This window comes from Schistocerca americana, chromosome 2 (assembly GCF_021461395.2).
Source record: "Schistocerca americana isolate TAMUIC-IGC-003095 chromosome 2, iqSchAmer2.1, whole genome shotgun sequence".
Classification (NCBI taxonomy): domain Eukaryota; kingdom Metazoa; phylum Arthropoda; class Insecta; order Orthoptera; family Acrididae; genus Schistocerca; species Schistocerca americana.
Window position 1 is genome coordinate 499,060,644 of NC_060120.1, and position 19,740 is coordinate 499,080,383.

The 19,740-nt window shown below is 43.1% G+C and overlaps 1 pseudogene; it reads right to left on the reverse strand.

Annotated features, from left to right (window-relative positions):
* Nucleotides 1–6,777: 6,777 nt before the first annotated feature.
* LOC124596878 lies at nucleotides 6,778–6,894 on the reverse strand (annotated as a pseudogene).
* Nucleotides 6,895–19,740: the final 12,846 nt, after the last annotated feature.

Here is a 19,740-nt window from a genome sequence, read left to right on the forward strand (position 1 = left end):
TGCATGTTGTGGCTGCGTTAGCGGTGGAGCGGCGGCTGCCGCATCGTTTTGCATTGCATGTTGACCCTGGATGAGCTGTCCAAGGGCATCCAGTAAGGCCTGCGCCTGCTGATTCTGTAAGCGATAAAATTCGGACAGTACATCTGGAGATGGTGGCGAAGCCATTACACAAGTAAATCAGGGCAATAGAGAAGAACGCAGGGGCCTCGTCGCCAAATGTTGTGGGTTGGCAGGAGAACCAACACCGTGTTATTAGAGGAAGCCGAAAGGCACACGTTTTAGCTCATGCAGGCTAGCGTGAGGTCTGGAACAGGACAAGGAAATTAGAATTTAGAATAACAGACGTAGTTGGTGGAATACTTAACTTTAATCCATCAAGGATGAGCGTCGCTCTTGACTGTACATTGTTCACAATATCAATAGTACCTGGTAATGGCACCTTGGTAGGTCGTAGCAAATGACGTAGCTGAAGGCTATGCTAACTATCGTCTCGACAAATGAGAGCGTATTTTGTCAGTGAACCATCGCTAGCAAAGTCGGTTGTACAACTGGGGCGAGTGCTAGGAAGTCTCTCTAGACCTGCCGTGTGGCGGCGCTCAGTCTGCAATCACTGATAGTGGCGACACGCGGGTCCGACGTATACTAGCGGACCGCGGCCGATTTAAAGGCTACCAACTAGCAAGTGTGGTGTCTGGCGGTGACACCACAGTTTCCAACCCATGAACGCTTTGCCAATTAAGCACCATTCCTTTCCTGACTTACATTTGACTTTTTTTGTAAGATTTATGAGCTCTATTGTAGTTAAAAGTATGAATAAAAACGTGTCATTATTTTTAAATACGCCACTGCTCTCATTCATTCTCCTGCAGTCATTCACTGTTTGTATTTACACCAACAATTCAGAATTCAAACGTACTAAATTAGATAATTTCATGATTAATTTGAGTTCTGAAAGTGACTGCAGACAAAGGCAACAAAAGTGCCATGAGCAGATTTACTAATTCCATCTAGAAAAATTAAGGGTGTAACTCACGATTTGAAGATTGTTGAGATGATAATACTTTTCTATATGTAAGGATAATGACATTTAACATCACTTGGACATATATTAATGATAAAGCAAGCGACTCCTTGCACTCGAATGTATGTATATAGTACATACCAGTTTAGGATAAAGTTGAAGATTGGAAGATCTCCTCGCGTTGTCTTTGACCAACCCTCCACGCAACAATGTCAGTGATTTAATTTGCAACTGACCTGAAGTAGGAGGCTGCCATAATCGCTACATTCCACGTCTCGTGAAGAAACAGAGTGAGCCGAGTCCATGACTGCTGTTCAACGGAGACGGTTCCGCACCAATCTTATGCACGGCACTCATCCGGGTGCACAAGATCTCTCCCGATGCGCGTGTGTCGAGGAGGTTAGCACCCCTTACGGTGTGTAGTAGATATAAGAATATTGTGATAATATAACAGACGGTTATGAAGAAGAAACGTGTGGTTTGTGCACGATGGAGCTCCAGACGGACATAGTTTGAAGCATTTTACATAAATCAACTGCGCTATTAATTCAGAAGTATTGTTCTAGTGTATAGAGCGAGTAAGAAGAAGGTATTAGTAAGAGGGAAATGATCGTGGGACATAAACACATACCTTCCCAAGGCTACACGGCCCTGTACTTCAAGCACACTGTAGTGTTAGAGTGGTGCGGCTTCTGACCTGTTAGGTGGAACGCAACACTGTTAATATTCCAGTATAAGAGGTATATCCCCAGCGCATGACATAAATTCTCCATGCAAATTTCTCTATGATTAACTATGGTGACAAACTGTAAAGTGATGAAACTACTGCCTGCACGCCAAAGAAAACATCAGTTCATTGTAACACAAACACTACATAGGTTTCCAGAGGTGCATGACGCCTGCTGTTTACGAAGTTCAAGCCCGATAAAGGCTTGGAAATAATGATATCTTCACAATAGCCCTATAAAATGATCTTCGATCGCCGGAAATGCGTACAAAGAAACAGTGACATCTTACAAGGAAATAAACACCGCGATCAGTAGCCAGAGGAGATATAACAGTGTTATTGCTGTTTACCACCCCCAAACCCTCCCCCTCTGGTAACCTTCCTCTTGCACACAAAAGTCACGGCCCGATGTTAGGCTGTATTGGTCATACGCGGGATAATATCGCCGTTTCGCCACGTCTCTAGAATACCTCCTCTCTCCACGATTAAGGTGTGTATATGTAGCAACAGCGACCCCTTGCACTCGAATATGTGTATATACTAGCTTGGGATAAAACTGAATATTGAAAGATCTCCTCACATTGTCCACGCAATTTTATTGATTTTGCTCAGTACCTGTACTTTTTTCATGATATTTGTCTCTAATTTTATGTATTCTCCCTCAGTTTCCCTAATTTTATTAGGTTTTCGTCATTTTACATATTTTTCGGTATTTCCCTCGATTTTTACGTAACACAAATCAATGTTTCGTGATGTTCGTCAAATTTCACCAATTTTGTGTCATTTTACATTTTTTCCAGTTTTCCTTATGTATATGGTCCTATTGCTGACACACCCATGTGCTGTTTGACTTTTTACGAGAATATTTGCGCATCTTATACACCAACCTACTAAAAATCCTCAGACTTACCCTCTCCCCGATGATCCACTTGCATGCATTTAGGATAGAACAAACATGAAAAGTATAGTAATAGTCGCTTCGTACCTATATAAAACTGAAGATTCGATTTACGCCAAAGAGGTGGCAGAGAAACGGACTACTTCTCTTAAATCTTCGTTCGCCCAGAGCAGGGTCCCCAAACAGGTTTTCCATCGATGGACATGTTTCATCACACATGAGTTGCAAGTCTCCTGATGACTGTGGTTTAGAGAGCTTTGCTGTTAACGATTTCAAGTAGATTGTGCTCTAAATTACACACAGAGCACGCAGTCGTATACGAGTCGTTCGCAGGTTATACCACACAGCTGACAAATCCAGAGAGAACAACGTAAAGAAAAGTTTAAATGCGTGATAAATGACCTGCAGCAACATCTCCCTCTCTCCCTCACAACCGATCATTCCATCTACGTTCTATCGTTATTTAACGGAGATCCACGTCAGTTTACAAGCAGATCACTCTTTTGTCAAGGAAAGCATCGAAGACAGCAGTCAATTTGCATGTATCAGTATTACCTCAATACACATACAGTAGAATGTCGTTAAAAGAAAAACCATACAGCAACGGTTTCTTAGCTCACACCGCAAGGTTGTGATTGGCGGAGAGTACAGCGATGCACATTGTAAATACTGTGTGTTAGTGTTTAAAACACTTAAACAGGCACATTGTCGAACACGCGATCCACTCTGTAGTTGTATATTGCAGTCACCCCAGCTGGTAAGGACATTTTCCAAAAATCTACAAGGTCGTTGCCGATAACTTTGGGGCCACAGTTGGGTTTGTGATCCGACATTTATAAATTTATAACTCTACATCATTTGGTGGTCAAGCATGTTAAACATTCTATACCAACCGTCTTATCGCTGTCGACGAGAAATGAGTTTCCCTGGTTCCCGGTGTTTCGATGTCAACTTTTTCTCGTATTCCTCTTACTGTCGTACAGTCATTCCCATGTAAAAGAAATTTTTTGCACTAAGCAGAAGACATGCAAGTACTCCCTCAAATTCCTCTCATTTCGGAGTATTTTTCCTCAATTTATACGTATTTTCCGTCATTTTTCGTAATTTTACAGATTTTTTATCACTTCTTCCCGCGTGATCAAGACATCACTTCTCGCTCCGTATTCCAAAATTGCTTGTAAATGTAGTACAATTGCCAACACCTAGAGAAAATGCAGTATTTTTCTGGTCGGACGGCAGAGAACAGCACTGTATTCGATTCATCCAACCACATATCCTACAGTAGCAGGGCATTTGCTCTTTTTTCTTTTTGTCTGTGTCTGTGCAAGCATCGCGGTACAGATCTGGAGACTTCTTTCGAGTCAACGTGATGACGCCTTAACTGCGTCTACATGTTTACCCCGCATGCTACCTTGCGGTTTGTGGGGGTGGGAACTTTTGCACAACTATCACTTCCCCATTTTCCTTGTGGGATCCGTACCAGATAGGATTAACATCGAGAAAGTTAAAAGGAGGGCAGCACATTTTGGATTATCGGGAAATAGGGGAGACAGTGTCACGGACATAATACAGTATTTTGGATGTACATCATTAAGACAAAGGCATTTTTCGTTGCGGTGGAATCTTCTCACAAAATTCCAATCACCAAATTTCTTCTCCGAATGCGAAAATATTTTGTTGACACTGACCTACATAGGGAGAAACGATCACCTTGATAAAATAAGGGAAATCAGAGCTTGTACGGTAAGATATAGATGTTCGTTGTTTCCGCGCGCTATACGAGATTGGAATAGCAGAGAATTGTGAAGGTGGTTCGGTGAACGCTCTGCCAGACACGTTAATGTGATTTGTAGAATATCCATGTCGATGTAGATGGAGAAGTAGATGTCCTGTTCCAGTCGCGAACGGTTCGCTGGAAGAACGATTGCCAATGAGCCATCATATGGGTTCGAATCTCTTATTTTACCTTCATTGTCTCTCTTCCAGGAACGGCCACTGGGAGCCGAACCGCACAATAACCCTGGGTTCGGCTTGGGGCGGCGGTGGGGTGAGTGGACTGCTGTGGCCTGCTGTTCGGTTGTGAACCACTGAGGACTACGGCGGCACGAAGCCTCTCCGTCGTTTCTAAATCTCCGGTTTAATACATACATACATGGCTGTACAAATGGTCACAGGTCTGTCTGATCTACGAGAGATACGGAAATGCTGAAAACGTAGACTGGCAAACGCTTAAAGGTTAGCTATCCCGCGAAAATATGCTTACAAAGTTCAAGAATCAGTGTTACGTGATGGAAGTAGAATTATAATGCAGTTTACTACGTATCGCTCCCACACGGGAAACGCAGAAAATGCTGGGCTAATTCCAGTGCTTTTAAGCAGTCATTCCTCCGGCACTCCATAGGTGAATGGAACGGGAAGACGCCCAAATATGTGGTAGATGTGAATTATCCACGGCCAAATACTTTACAGTGGTTTGCGGAATATGGATGTAAATGTAGACATAAGTGTACGTGTAGATATAGATGCTGCAACATAACTAATGAATGAGAGCTTGATATATCATCAAGTGGAACATGAGCGTCAACTAATTATTTTAGTGGCTTTTATTATTAACTACTGTTGTGCCTCCTTTCGCAAATACAGCAGGATCGTTCAGTTGTTCTCATCAACAGTAGTTGCAGATTAACCATTTAGTTTCAGGCACTAACAGGTTGCTCTGAAACAAGGAGGAGGGAGGGGGGGTTGACTATCGCAATAGCATACGCGTTTCTGCTACTGTGCGCATGACGTCAGACAGGAACCATTCGCACCCGTATTTGTATGTTGGAGGCAGTGTAATTTCAGGAGTTCGCTTAGGTACGTTCGTGTACTGAATGATTTGCAAGTGAGACTGATGTGAGTGTGTGTAAGTAATTTCAGGTTGTGCTGGTGTTGGCTGTAATTCTCACAATCGTAGCAGTAAAGGAACTAAAGTAGTGCTTCATTTTTTCTCTCACGATACAAGTCTGCGAAAAATGGGATTGTCTAAATGCTGTAGAAAAGACGCTGTGAATGTTGGCAATTTTAGAATACCCCCTCGTCATTTCAAAGAAACTGATTTTTTTACAGACTTGCATAAGAAACTGTTAAATTTATCATGAAAAGGAGTGCTTAAGAGCGTTGCATTTCCATCGTGTAACTTACCTTGTAGTAATAATGCCAGTTATAGCACACCACGTCCAAGAAAAGAAAAGGAGGAAGGTTTTAACAAACGTTAGATACATAAAAGAGGCGTAGAGACTTTAGAGAAGCTTTTATCATGGAAGAAGAGTGCCTGTTCTGATAAATGCATATTTATAGTTGACATTGTCTGTAATTCTTCAGACAAAGCTAGTTTACAGAATCCATTAGCGGACTGCAGAGGAGAAATGCTCGTCTGAAAAAAATGCACACAAAATCGCTAGCACGTAATACAGGTCTTCGAAGTTTGTTTTCATCAACGAAACGTCTGCGCGATAACAAAGTAATAAAAAGGCTCTTGTGTCTCGTGAAATTAATGGAATTCTAGGAAAATTTTTTCGCCCAGTCAGATCAAAAGATTGTTACGTGATCAAAAGGAGTTCGGTGGGTAAAAGAGTAAATCTGCAATTCAAGTATTTAACGCACCATTTTGCAAAAAGGTAGCAATTTTAAAGTCTACCTTCAGTGTGAACCTTGCGTTGTTGGATAAACCGCAGTTTCAGCTGCCACCTAAATAATTTTGAATTATGTTTTTGTTAGAATAGGCGTTTCCAATGCTTTTTACAATTTAGGTAATTGTACAATTCCTTGAGTGAAAATGAATAAAAATTGAAAATGAGCTTTACATAGCTCTTGTTTACTCATTAAAACTTTTCTCAGGGCAGCTTAGAAAATTGCATGCCCATTTCTAACACTTACTTTGACAGAAAACTGCAAAGCACTCCGTCTTCAGGCCACAAGTGGCCCATCGGGACCATCTGACCGCCTCAAGTTGAGGATGCGGATAGGAGGGGCGTGTGGTCAGCACACCGCTCTCCCGGTCGTTATTATGGTTTTCTTTGACCGGAGCCGCTACTATTCGGTCGAGTAGCTCCTCTATTGGCATCACGAGGCTGAGTGCACCCCGAAAAATGGCAACAGCGCATGGCAGCTGGATGGTCACCCATCCAAGTGCCGGCCACGCCCGACAGCGCTTAACTTCGGTGATCTCACGGGAACCGGTGTATCCACTGTGGCAAGGCCGTTGCCCAGAAAACTGCAAAAAGAGACCATATTCTGCACTTTTTTTCATGTTTCGATTCGTTAGATCCTTGATTTAAAAAAAATAACAGCAGTGTCTGATTAAAAGCTGAGCAAGTCACAGAACATAACAGTAACATTCTAGCAATAGCAGACTAGCACCTTAAACATACCACAAACATATGGCATAAATGTTATAGCGCTGTTCCCGGACACAGGCTGTTCCTCAGTGACATCACAGCGCCAGCCAATAGCGGCACAGAACGGTTACTGCTCGAACTTATTTTTCTACCTGCCCTGGCAACTTGTATTGATCCGGAGATGCCTAATAGAATGAAAACTACTGTCACTGTGGAAAAAGTACGGTAACAGCCCACAAGAAAAGGCAGCAGAAGAAAATCTAAGAGAGAAACACAAATCACAACCTCTTCTCCTCTCATGTGTTTAAGACTTACACTAGGAATTATCACATCGCCATTGAGAAGTAAAAGTGCTGTTAACATTTCCTAAGACCACGTTGAGATGTGTCTAAACGCGGGGGCATGTCTAAAGGCAGGGAATGACGCAACTTGCCTGACAATGCCGCTCTATTGTAGTTGCGGAAGGAACGAGAAGTTTTTTGCTGTTCAGCGGAAGAGTGAGTGCACCAAAAACGATGCGGTCTGCAAGTCCACATAAAACTTTACGACCCAATGGCGCACGGGGCTTTGCGGGAGTACAGATGCTGGCAGAGATATCTGTAAATCTAAGCGCAACTCTGAATTGCATCTAGAAGAAGTACTTTTCGGTAAGTACTGCGTGAGCACAAACCGAGACCTATGAATCTTGTTAATAAAGAAGGCGACTGGCGAGACTTAAGGTCCGAGCTGGTCAAGCAATATTTACACCACACTGAAGTCATGGTTTCTGTAGAATGCCAGGGGAAAAAGACAGAAATTTTAGGTGGGACACTTCCCTTTCCGCTAGGAGGTTTTGTGAAATATTTCCGCTGGAAACCATTCAATCCTCTGATCGTGAAGAAAAGCGATAACTACAACCATCCGTTGCTGGTAGACGACCGTTGTGCTTCCGCCAGGCCACAGCCGCTATGTATTTACCTATGGATTCTGCGTTATCTTTTTATTACCAGATAAATTATCTCTCAAAACTAGATGGACCCTAAGAAATGAATCTCTACAAAAATTTCTTGCCCAACGTGAATTAACAAAGGTATTATACTGCAAAGTTTTTCTACGATGCACTGTTGTTTAAGTTGGTAAGGAATGAGACAGACGTTACTGGCTGCACACATAGAGATACATAATCAATTGGAGCTATCAATCTCAGCCAACTATACTAGATTATCGGTCACAAAGATGCAAAATCCAGTCGTTAAGTAGAAAAGTATTAATACAGCAATGTGGTAGCATTCGTGTAATTAACGTAAGTCCACAAGATAACCAGCAGCAGATGGCTTGAGCAGCACGGACGTGCACAGCTTCGATATGATATCGAAACCGCTATGTACCTAAAAAATGGAAAATTGCTCAAGTCACACCAATACCGAAAAACGGAAGTGGGAGTGACCCGCTGAATTACAGCCCCATATCAATAACGTCGATTTGCAGTAGGGTTTTGGAGCATATACTGTGTTCGAACATTATGAAGTACCTCGAAGAAAAAGATTTACTGACACGTAGTCGGCACGGATTCAGAAAATATCGTTCTTGTGAAACACAACTAGCTCTTTATATTCACGAAGTAATGAGTGCTATCGACAGGGGATGTCTAATTGATTCCATATTTTTAGATTTCCAGAAGGCTTTCGACACCGTTCCTCACAAGCGTCTTATAAACAAACTGCGTGCCTATGGAATATCGCCTCAGATGTGCGACTGGATTCGTGATTTCCTCTCAGAAAGGTGACAGTTCGTAGCAATAGACATTAAGTCATCGAGTAAACCAGAAGTAATATCCAGCGTTCCCCAAGGAAGTGTTATAGCCCCTCTATTGGTCCTGACCTATATTAATGACATAGGGGACAATCTGAGTAGCCCTCTGAGATTGTTTGCATATGATTCTGTCATTTACCGTCTTGTAAATTCACCAGATGACCAAAACGAATGGCAAAACGATTTAGATAAGATATGAGTATGGTGCGAAAAGTGGAAATTGACCCTGAATAAAGAAAACTGTGAAGTTATTCACATGAGTGCTAAAAGAAATCCGCTAAATTTCGATTACGTGATAAGTCACACAATTCTGAAGGTTGTAAATTCAAATAAATACATAGAGATTACAATTACAAATAACCTTAATTGGAACCATCACATAGATAATGTTGTGGTTTTGGGTAGAGCAAACCAAAGACTTCGACTCACTGGCAAAACAGTTAGAAGGTGCAACAGGTCTACTAAAGAGACTGCTTACACCACGCTTGTCCACCACATTCTGGAGTATTGCTGTACGGTGTGGGGTCCGCATCAGGTGGGATTGACGGATGACATCGAAGAAGTTCAAAGAAGGGCAGCTCGTTTTGTGTTATCGCGAAATAGGGGAGACAGTGGCACAGATAAGATACGTGAATTGGAGTGGCAATCATTAAAACAAAGCGACGGGATCTTGTCATGAAATTTCGATCACCAGTTTTCTCCTCCGATTGCGAAAACATTCTGTTGGCACCCACCTACATAGGGAGAAATGATCATCTCAATAGAATAAGACAAATCAGGGCTTGCACAGAAAAATTTAAGTGCTCGTTTTACCCACGCTCCGTTCGAGAGTGGAACGAAAGAGAGACAGCTTGAAGGTGGTTCATTGAACCCTCATCCAGGCACTTCATTGTTAATAGCAGGGTAATCACGTAGATGTAGATGTAGATGTAACCTTTGCTGTGCAACTAAGCATCCTTCAGGCCCCCCAGGAGGCATGCAACTCGATACCGCACCGACTACACGGCGCTGCGTGTGAACTCGTTATCACAAAGTGACCATCAGACCTGCAAATCATGGAGTTTGATGAGTCTCAGGGGTACTGTAGAGAGCAGCGCATAAGGTTCATTTCGTTGTGTGTCACCTGCGGCGTGATGGATACGGATGACCACCGCCTTGACTGCGGATCGGCGAAGGATGTTTGACTTTTGGTGGGACCGGCTTTGGCTTCCCTCACACGCGTGACTCCCGACCGGATAACTTCAGTTCCTGGATGAGATGTGTTTTTCGAGAGCAAAATCGAATTCTAAGATGGGGCGTCCACGCCATTCACTACTTGTTTGATGACGGTGAAAAAACAGTCCTCAATTTTTGGCGCTACGATCGACACTGTGCGATCGTACGGAACCCCAAGTATCAGCAATATTTCTCAAATTTTCTCCTGCTAGAAGAAGTTGAACACCGAACTCTTTTTCTTTTTATTAGTATTTAACTATCAACGGCAACCACTTTGATACGAGAAGACATGCGTCGATAATTCCGTAGCGGGTAGCACCATGGAGCGTTGTAACGTGACGACCTCTTTTGGTTTTCTTCCTGTTTGGTAGCGGACGAGGATCGGCTCATTTACCATCCCCTCAGTATCATGAGCATCCCACAGCACGAGCTTTTGCAACACACTGGAGATTGTATTTAAGGGAAAAAAAAGTTGGAAAGTTGGCTACTATGCTGGTGGCACTGGTTCAAATGCTGCTCTTGCAATTTTTTTTTTTTTTTTTTTTTTTCAATTTCGTCCCACAGAGCATCATTGAAAGGTATATCTCATGAAAAATTATTGAAAAATAGTCATTTTTGCCATAGTCATTCTGTTAATCAAATATCATCACAGCGCACTTTGCTCAAATTTGGATTCCGTTTGTGATTTGTAGTTAAAATTCCAAATATTTCGAGAGATCCAAAAATTCGCAACGATAAGCGAAATATTAACGGCTGCAGAAGAATTCCAGACACAGACGAAAGTACACACACCTAATTTTGAACTCGATTGTGTAATTAATAACGATCAAACCCACTGCCAGTATTAATCTACGTACAATAGATCCCTTGCGGAACAAGGAGCGGAAACCGATTTGAAAGAGAGTCGTCATTCTTTCACAGTACCATATAAAAGAGTAAGGAAAGATATTTCCTTGCGTTTTCTTATGTATGCGCGAACCGTTCGGGAAAGAGTTGACGAGTTGATTCATAAATTAAAAAGTATAAACGCGACCTGCACGAAATCGGGGAAGTTCACAACAGTGCTATTGGACTGTTTTTAAAATCTGGCATCCTTCCGTACGCGACACGCGAAAAATTTCTTTTCATTATTGATTCGTGGGCAGAGCAGACTAATCATTTTACGATCAAATCTTTGTGGATGAAAGCAGTTGCACCATAATAATTATCTCTCAAAAATTCACTCCACTTTACCGTCCCTATAATATTTATTTCTGGAGGCCGATTAAAATACTCACGAAAATGTTAAATATGCTCCTTACTTGCTAAGGACTAATAAAGAAATTGCCTCGACGGAAGGTTCCATAAAAATACATTCTTTAATTTTGCATCAATTTAGTGCACTGATTTCACGAGAATGACCAAATGCGCGGGGACCGCATCGAAGTTGATCGAAAAAAGAGCAATCATTCTGAATCCAAACGAACTGTGTTGTCCGGTATCCTGAACCTGCAAGGCAGTAGCTCCCATTAAATGTGCGTGGTGCTCTACGAATTTGTTTTTCGGTTGCTTTGCGAGGTGCCGGGGCTAGCAGTGTATTTAACACTAAATCCTTCTAGAATCTACATATGTAAATGATGCTCTAAGCCCCCCCTATTCTAACTCCGACTTTTGCTGTTGCACAAGGATTAAAAAAAATACGCGAACTGACTCTAATCAACCCTGCCAGTGGAGTAGAAGAGAGTTTGGCACCTGCAATAATTTAATTTGATAAATAAGTTAAATAAACGAAGGTTTCATTAACATAGTGAGGAATGATAGGGTTGCTCTACCGATTAACAGAATGAAAGTTCTGTCCAAAATAACAATATGATTTATTAAGACTAAACACAAAATAATAAACAAAAACACATGAAACATTTACAATACATCAAATTGGCTCTAACTGGATACTCAAACAAACGCTGTGAATGTGAAGTTGTGCCTAAACTAGATTTTGAGGATTATGACGAAGTGGTATGTGGAGCCAATTCCTTGCAACTCAAATCTTAAGAGAAAACACATAGCCAACCCAACATTAATTGCTGCTACCCAAGACAGAACAAGGTTAGAAAAAAGACGAACAGGTGCGCTCTGCTGAGCTCTGATTATCACCTAGGAAAATCCGTGTCTCCCGGTGCTGCGGACATACATTACCAATCTGTCTTCTTAACTGCAAGAACACGATTTGGCGTACTGGAGGCGATGGCTGGTTGCTTCGATGGCCCGTCGTGGTGATGATAACGTCACGAGTATAGCCCGGCACAAATTATCCTGGCCTGGTTGTTCCAGACTAAAGACTTCCTAGCAATACAAATGCGCCTCTGAGGGAGACGAAGAAAGCTCGCCACACAATAACTGACGGTACAGTGATTGATTTTAACAAGTGAAGTCACCCAGTAACTCCGATACAGTCAACATTAGCCAAAACTGCTCAAGACAGACAACATAGGCCTCTTGTACACAGAACGCTCAATTGCCAACTGTACACGGAAACTTACGTTGAAGTCGAAACTTCAGCAACTTTGTCAAACAGTTACAATTAAATAAAAGTATATTAGGCAGCCCACAGAAGGCAGGCTGACCCGAGCAGCGAGAGCTCAGTCTTGTAACCTACTTCCGCCGAAAGGCGAGAGACGACTCTCTAGAGCACCCGTACACGCCGAACACACAACATTCCCGCCCCCACGACAGTGGCCGTGGTTAAACGTTCCAATCAGCAACTCGAAAACCGGCGGAAAATTCCACTCCATTGCCGGAGCACTACCATTCCACCAATGGAGATTCTTGGCGCCAATTTCTGCGCTGATTTTGCTACTTCACGGAGCTATGCCCTGAGCAAGCCAATCACAGTTACTATTTTGCAGAAAGCGCAGGAATTTTCCCGCCTCAACTGCCTGGGAACACAAGTCATTCCCACGCCTCGCTGGTAGCCCGCCAGAAAGTGTTTTCGCTAAGATTCTGCGAAGTAACGGAACCTCTAGCCCAGCCGCTACTTCAGACCCCTCCGGGTGTGTCTTTTGACAATGTCGGCGTCTGCAAAGCATTCACTCGACTTCCTCACACCCGTCGGCTTAACCCTTTCCAGATCAGCGGAGCCCACCTGTCACCGGACCACCCGGGTGATGAGAGACGCTGCGTGGGAAGTCCGCGTGTGAAGGAATAGCGACTTTTCACTGCATGCAATTAGAGAGGAAAATCGTAAGATAGAAATATGAGAGGGGGCTCATGCCACCTCTCATAGCCCCTACGCCATTTTAGATTGTAATTGGTGAGCGGTTGGCTCACTTAGGAGCAAGGTAGTGAGTCAATCGCCCAAGAACAATCTCGCAAACTGGCTGCACATGCTGCACTCTATAAAGAAAATCACTGCAACTGAAAAATGCAGCTCATAGAGGGAGGATTATTTATGATGTAGCCAACTTCACCTTCTTAATATGCAACACTAACACTCACATCACACATCCATACCCAGGGAGCCCCTTCCAAACACCGATTCACACAGACATTCACTCTCTAAATATGGCCCGGGCATGTGAGCCAAATATGGAGCAATTTATTCTTTACAATCAGAGTTGGAGTGCTCCGCAATTAAATGTCCAAGATGTTACAACAATTTTAATCATTAAACTAAACTGAACTCACTCACACATGATACTATTAAAGTTAACAATCTCTTTGTGAGCTTTCAGAATCTAATTACAACCTCCGATTCATTCTGTCTCCCTGCAGCAAGAATAACCTTTACAAAATGTTCCCTGAACTGATGGTCCATTCACAATGACAGTGGTGGTATCTGCTTCAGTTTATGTGGACTTCAGGCACACTGTTTGCATACACACAACAATAAATACAAAATACAAAAAAACATGGTGTGGAGAACAATACAGTAATTTGTAATAAGAATTGCAGGGTAAAACACATACAAGGTATAACATACATTACAAAAACAACACAAAAGAAAGAAATTTAAGAAAAAAAACAAGGTTCATGGGGCATCAAGTTGTGCGTGCACATTGCACAAAGTTCACGACTGTGCTGAGAATGAGGCACTAAATCACATTGTTAGAAATATTCGAAGCACTTCACAAATTCCACAGCACTGACATCACATAGGGCTAAACGTCGGGTGTTGTTGCTACGTTGTTGCAACGGCAATAGGATGTGCTAGAGCATCTGCAGTACTCTGTTGAGATTGCACCAAGACCCACGCATATGATCACGGCAGTACGGTAGGAAGACACAGTGATAGGCTCTCCTCACGTCGATTAATTGTCTCTGAGGTCTACTTGTTGGGATACATCACTAGTCTAGGTCTCTTCTCTCGCTGGACAGTACTTTACGTTTCCCAATATTGCAGTTCGACGAGGGATGATGGCACGTGGAGTGACTCCACAAGTGTGTGAGGTCATCCATACAGGATCGAACTAGGAGCGACGATTGCTAAAACTGCTCTCTAATAGAGAGGAGAAGTTAGAAATGAGACCATTCATTTGTTAGTGTGGCGCGATACTGCTTTGTGTATGCAGATCGGCCAATGCTAGTGAGTTGTAAAAACCCAAACAGGTGAGTATATAGCGTCCCTTTCTGTCCTGAGGCACATGAGGCGCAGGTTCTGACACGATATGTGATCTTCTACGTGTACTCACGACAACGTGGTCTGCCGCAGGGAATCCCTCCAAACGGCTGCCGCGTCCGGAGAGCTAGCAGGCTGTCGCGTGTGGGTCGCGTGTCAGTGTCAACGGCCAGCCTCACTTTCGCTTGTGGCCCGGCAAGGATCCCACCTAATCCCGCAGGTATACGGCTCGGTGACTGTCAGCTCGCAGGACCGGACGCTCGCCTTCTTGCAGGTAGCTGAAGACCTCTTGTTTTTGCGCTGGCTGGCCTCTGCATTGCCACGATACCCGTCATCTGCACAGTTCTGACAAAAATCTTATGCCTAACTTTTTCCCATGACCTTCTATGTTATAATAAATTTACATAAGGACACATTGATGGTCTGTCATTTCAGACACTCTTATTTTACTTTTATAGTTATTAATCTAAGGCTATCATTTTAACAAAATCTTGGTGTATCAAATTTAGACATGGAAATAATTTATCTTGATCTTTGTGTAGAGACCGGTCTCACTACTGTACATGGTGTGTGACGCTACACTGGATGAACAGCTAAATGTGCGGGCCCGCACTAATATTACTATTAATTATATAGATCGACAGTAGACATGCTCAAGAATTAACTACCATTTGCCAACGATCTACATTCTATGTCGTTTGAATAAATTATGTTATTATGCAGGTCGAAGTTTTACTGAGCTTATAAAGAACAAGCAACTATTCTACGTTCGCACGCCGGTCGTCCCTCCATCTTGGGTCTGTGATTTGATGACCTGAAAAATAACATCCCAACAGGCGCGCGCCAAACACTTGTGGTAGAAAACCCCCACAATATTAATCTAGTTATTGTTAAATCCTACAGTTTAACTTATCCTAGTATATCTTACCCTTTTTTTTTTTTTGTTTTTTTTTTTTTTGTTTGTTACGTTGAGATGTCTCGCTGCTCGCCGCTATTGACGACAGTGATGTGCGCGCCGTACGACATGACCTCCGAGTTTTCATTACGCCTCACTGAAACTGGGTTAGCCATGGCTATACACGACAATAAATTTATAGTTGCAACTTCCTTCTCTATGTGATGCGGTTTTCGCGATCAAAGTACACCTTTCCAGAGGCAATGTAATATGACCAAGCCAGGACTGGTTCCTGTTGAGGATTCAGTCGCCCAACACACGCCAGCTACACAGTGTGTCACGAATATCCAAGTATAAGTCCCTGGTTATTCATCTGTGACAGTCACGAGCAGCACGCTAAATCCCCAACCAGCACATTGGCATGGTAGGCTTTATGCCCGCATTTCTCTCGTCTAGGGCACCATTGGAGTCAAACGCTCACAGGTTCACCCCGACTTGCAAGACAAACTATACTGCAAAAAAAACTATACTGCCCATATTCATCCTCGAAATCACGCGATATACCACAATCTTGCAGTGCACTGACGCGTGCCTGCAAGCATTGGTATGAACGTCTCACGAACTGGTTGTGGCCGCTATGGAGCGTATCACGACTTCTCAGAACGCTTCTAAGAGCACGTTCTTGTATGCGCCCGTTTGTGCGACTTCTCGTCACTCATCTTTATCCCTTAACATGGACACCAGATAGGAAAGGACAAAAACATTGCTCATGGAAAGGTAGTGCCTCTTATCACAACTACAGAGGAGATCCCGAACATAGACAAAAAAAGTCAACAGCAGTAAATTCTTATGCGAGAAAACGCAGCGTGTTAATACTTTAACAATCTTAATCTACTAATGCAACGATTATTGTTCCCCGAAGAAAGGTTCGTATATTTGCCTATTCTACTATGTACACCACTTACACTACTACTATAGCAAGGTTCAGGTATTTGCCCATTCTACTATGTACACCACTTACACTACTACTATTCCACGAACTCCTTTATGTGAGAGATGTGGTGGAGTCCTATGTACTTCTTTCCTTTCAGCGTCTCCAATTCATAAGCATTGTGGTGAGCTGCTCTCCTTATACGGTACGGGCCGTTGTAAACAGAATAGAATTTTTGGCATTTCATTTTTTGTTTGTTCGAAAGTCGGAAAGACTTAACGAGCACCTTTTGTCCAATTTGGAAGTGTCGTAGACTAGCTCCCCTGTCGGCACGTCTCTTCCTGACCTCTGCTGCAGCCCGTATCCTCTTGAGAGCCAAATCCACTATGTCTTGGTGCTGCGTTCGCGCCCTTGGTGGGAAGTTTACGACCTCGGTTATCAAGTTCTTAGGAATCCGGTTTTTCAGTACTGTAATGGGTGCCAATTTTGTTATCCCATGGGGTGCCTCGTTGATCACCTCCTGGAAGTCTTTAAGGAAAACGTCCCATGTCGTGTGCTGTTTGTTACAGTACAAGCGGCACAAGTTTCCGAGTTCTTTAATAACCCGTTCGGCAGCATTCGAGCTCGGATGGTCTGAAGATATAAAACTGGGATCAATTTTACATCGACGCAACGTCTCCTTCCATGTTTTTGACTTAAACTGTGGCCCGTTATCAGAGATAATTCTACTCACATGACCAACCTGTAGTAGGAAATTTCGGATTAGGGCTCGTGATACAGTACGTCCTGTCGCCCTCTTCAGTGGCGTAAAGGTAACGTATTTGGACGTTAGTTCAACAAACACTAATACGTAAGTATATCCTCTTCTTGTTCTTGGCAAAGGTCCCATCAAATCTGTTGCTGCTAATTGTCTTAATTGTTCGGTACGACTGGGTATAATGGTGCCTGCATGCTCACAGTGGTGTGCTTAGCCTTTTGGCAGTCTTTACACACCGGCAGTACCCTCCGAATTCGACGCTCCATGTTTCGAAAGTAACACATGGTCCTTAGCTTGAGATTGCACTTGCGTGGTCCGAAGTGTCCATAGCTGAGGTGAGTATGCCATATAACCTTGTTTATTAGGTGTTCAGGGATGCATACCCCCCATTCAGTGTCATTTGCATAATTTCGGTGGAAAATTATGCCTTTCCGCAAGAGGTAGAACTGCCTGATGGTGGTGTGTCTTCTGTCTATCCATTTCTGTTTCAATAACACTATGGCAGGGTCCTTGTCTTGCTCCTTCTTGATGTCCTGCATACTACAGGTAATAAAATTTTCAAAGGCCACTTTCTGCATATAAAAAAGGCAGTAGTGATTTTCCTCCAGATCTTCTTCAATGTTGTGCTCAAATCCGATCGGTGACCGTGATAAGGCGTCTGCAATAATGTTCTGACTGCCGGGGATATATTCTATCGAAAAGTTGTACTGCTGCAGATATGATGCCCACCTAATGAGCCGCCTGTGATTAAGCTTTGCAGTCATCAAGAACTCGAGTGCCTTGTGGTCTGTGTAGACCCTCGTCTTGCGACCAAACAGAAGGTATCTGAATTTTTCAAACGCCCATACAATAGCCAGCGCCTCTAACTCGGTTACTGAGTAATTCCTCTCACTCTTGGCTAGTACTCTGCTACCAAACGCAATTGTCTTCCACACCCTGTTTCCTTCATGTACATAGTCTTGGAACACCATAACACCCAGACCTGAGTATGAACTGTCCGTTACTATGCAAAGCTCTTCTGCTAAATTAGGGTGTGATAGGATGGGTGCTTGTAATAATGCGAATTTTAATGCTTTCCATTCGGATTCGGCCGCCTCATCCCATTCCCAAGGAATCTTCTTTCCTATAAGCTGATGCAACCTAGGACTGCTCTGAGTTTTGACATGTATAAAGCGGTTGTAAAAATTTATGATCCCCAAGAACCCCCTTAACTGCTTCTTTGTCGTAGGAATGGGAAACTTTTCAATCGCTTCGATCTTTTCGGGATTTGGCGCAATGCCCTCACCCGTGATGATATGTCCTAGAAATTTGACAGAGGACGTCCCAAAATTCGATTTTTCGATATTGATAGTCACTCCGTATTCCTTGAATGTCGCAAGGAGTTCACCGAGGACCGCATTGTGCTCTCCCCAAGATTTCTCCGCCATCAGCAAATCGTCCACATAGCTGGTGACATGACGTTTCAAATTATCGCTTAGTATGCCGTCCAGCCCCCGAATGAATGCGGCAGATGAAACGTGCAAACCAAATGGTAGACGACGAAACCGGTAACATCTTCCAAATGCTAAAAAGGCTGTGTACTGTCTGCAATTTGGATGGAGCTCGATCTGCCAGAAACTCGATTTTAGATCAACTGATGAGATGATTGATATTCCATGGAAGTTTTGTAAGAGTTCCTCTAATGGTTCCGGTCTGTCTGTTTCGGGTTCTATTATGGTATTAATTTGTCGCGAGTCCAAGACTAAACGAATACTACCATCTGCCTTCTCGACTACTTTTAACGGGTTATTATAGGCTGAAGCCGTAGGTTCTATTATTCCTTCACTCAGCATTCGCGTAATTTCAGCTGCTACTTTCTGTCGATAAGCCAAGGGGATTGGATAGGGTGGCACACGAAACTGGTTGTGCGGACGTACACGAAATTCATATTGGAAGTTCTTTATTGATTCTGTCTTGGGAAGGAAGACCTCCGCATGTTCTACTAGTAATTTATGAAGTTCTTTGCGGTGGTCGCACCTTATATTCTTTATTGCTTCCACTTTTTCTCCTATTTTCTCCTTTATTTCTCCCATTATTCCGACTTCATTCTCATCCGTGTCCTCTCCCCTACCCGCAACGTCGACCTGTTCTTCCTTTCTGTCTTTCAGACACGCATAGTTTATCCGTACACAGTTAGACGGTAGTTGAGCTGGGATCAGCTGGTCGTCGAACTTAATGTGGACGGGATTCCCTTTCCTCAAAACCACTTCACCTCGTCCTAGATCAACTATCGCTTCATGTTCATTTAGGAAGTCCGTTCCTATTATCATGTCGATCACCAGATTTGGCACGATCCAGAAGTTAGACTGTATTTTGTGTCCTTGGCAGTAGAATTCCAGTCTTGTTTGTTGGGTGACCTCCGTACATTTACCCGCTAATGCCCCTTTTATTTTGGTTTTCTTAACCGATAGGACAGGCCAGTCCATCTCCTGAGAGCACCTCTTGTATGCTGCCTCAGATATTGCTGTTATGTAGCTTCCACTATCTATTATC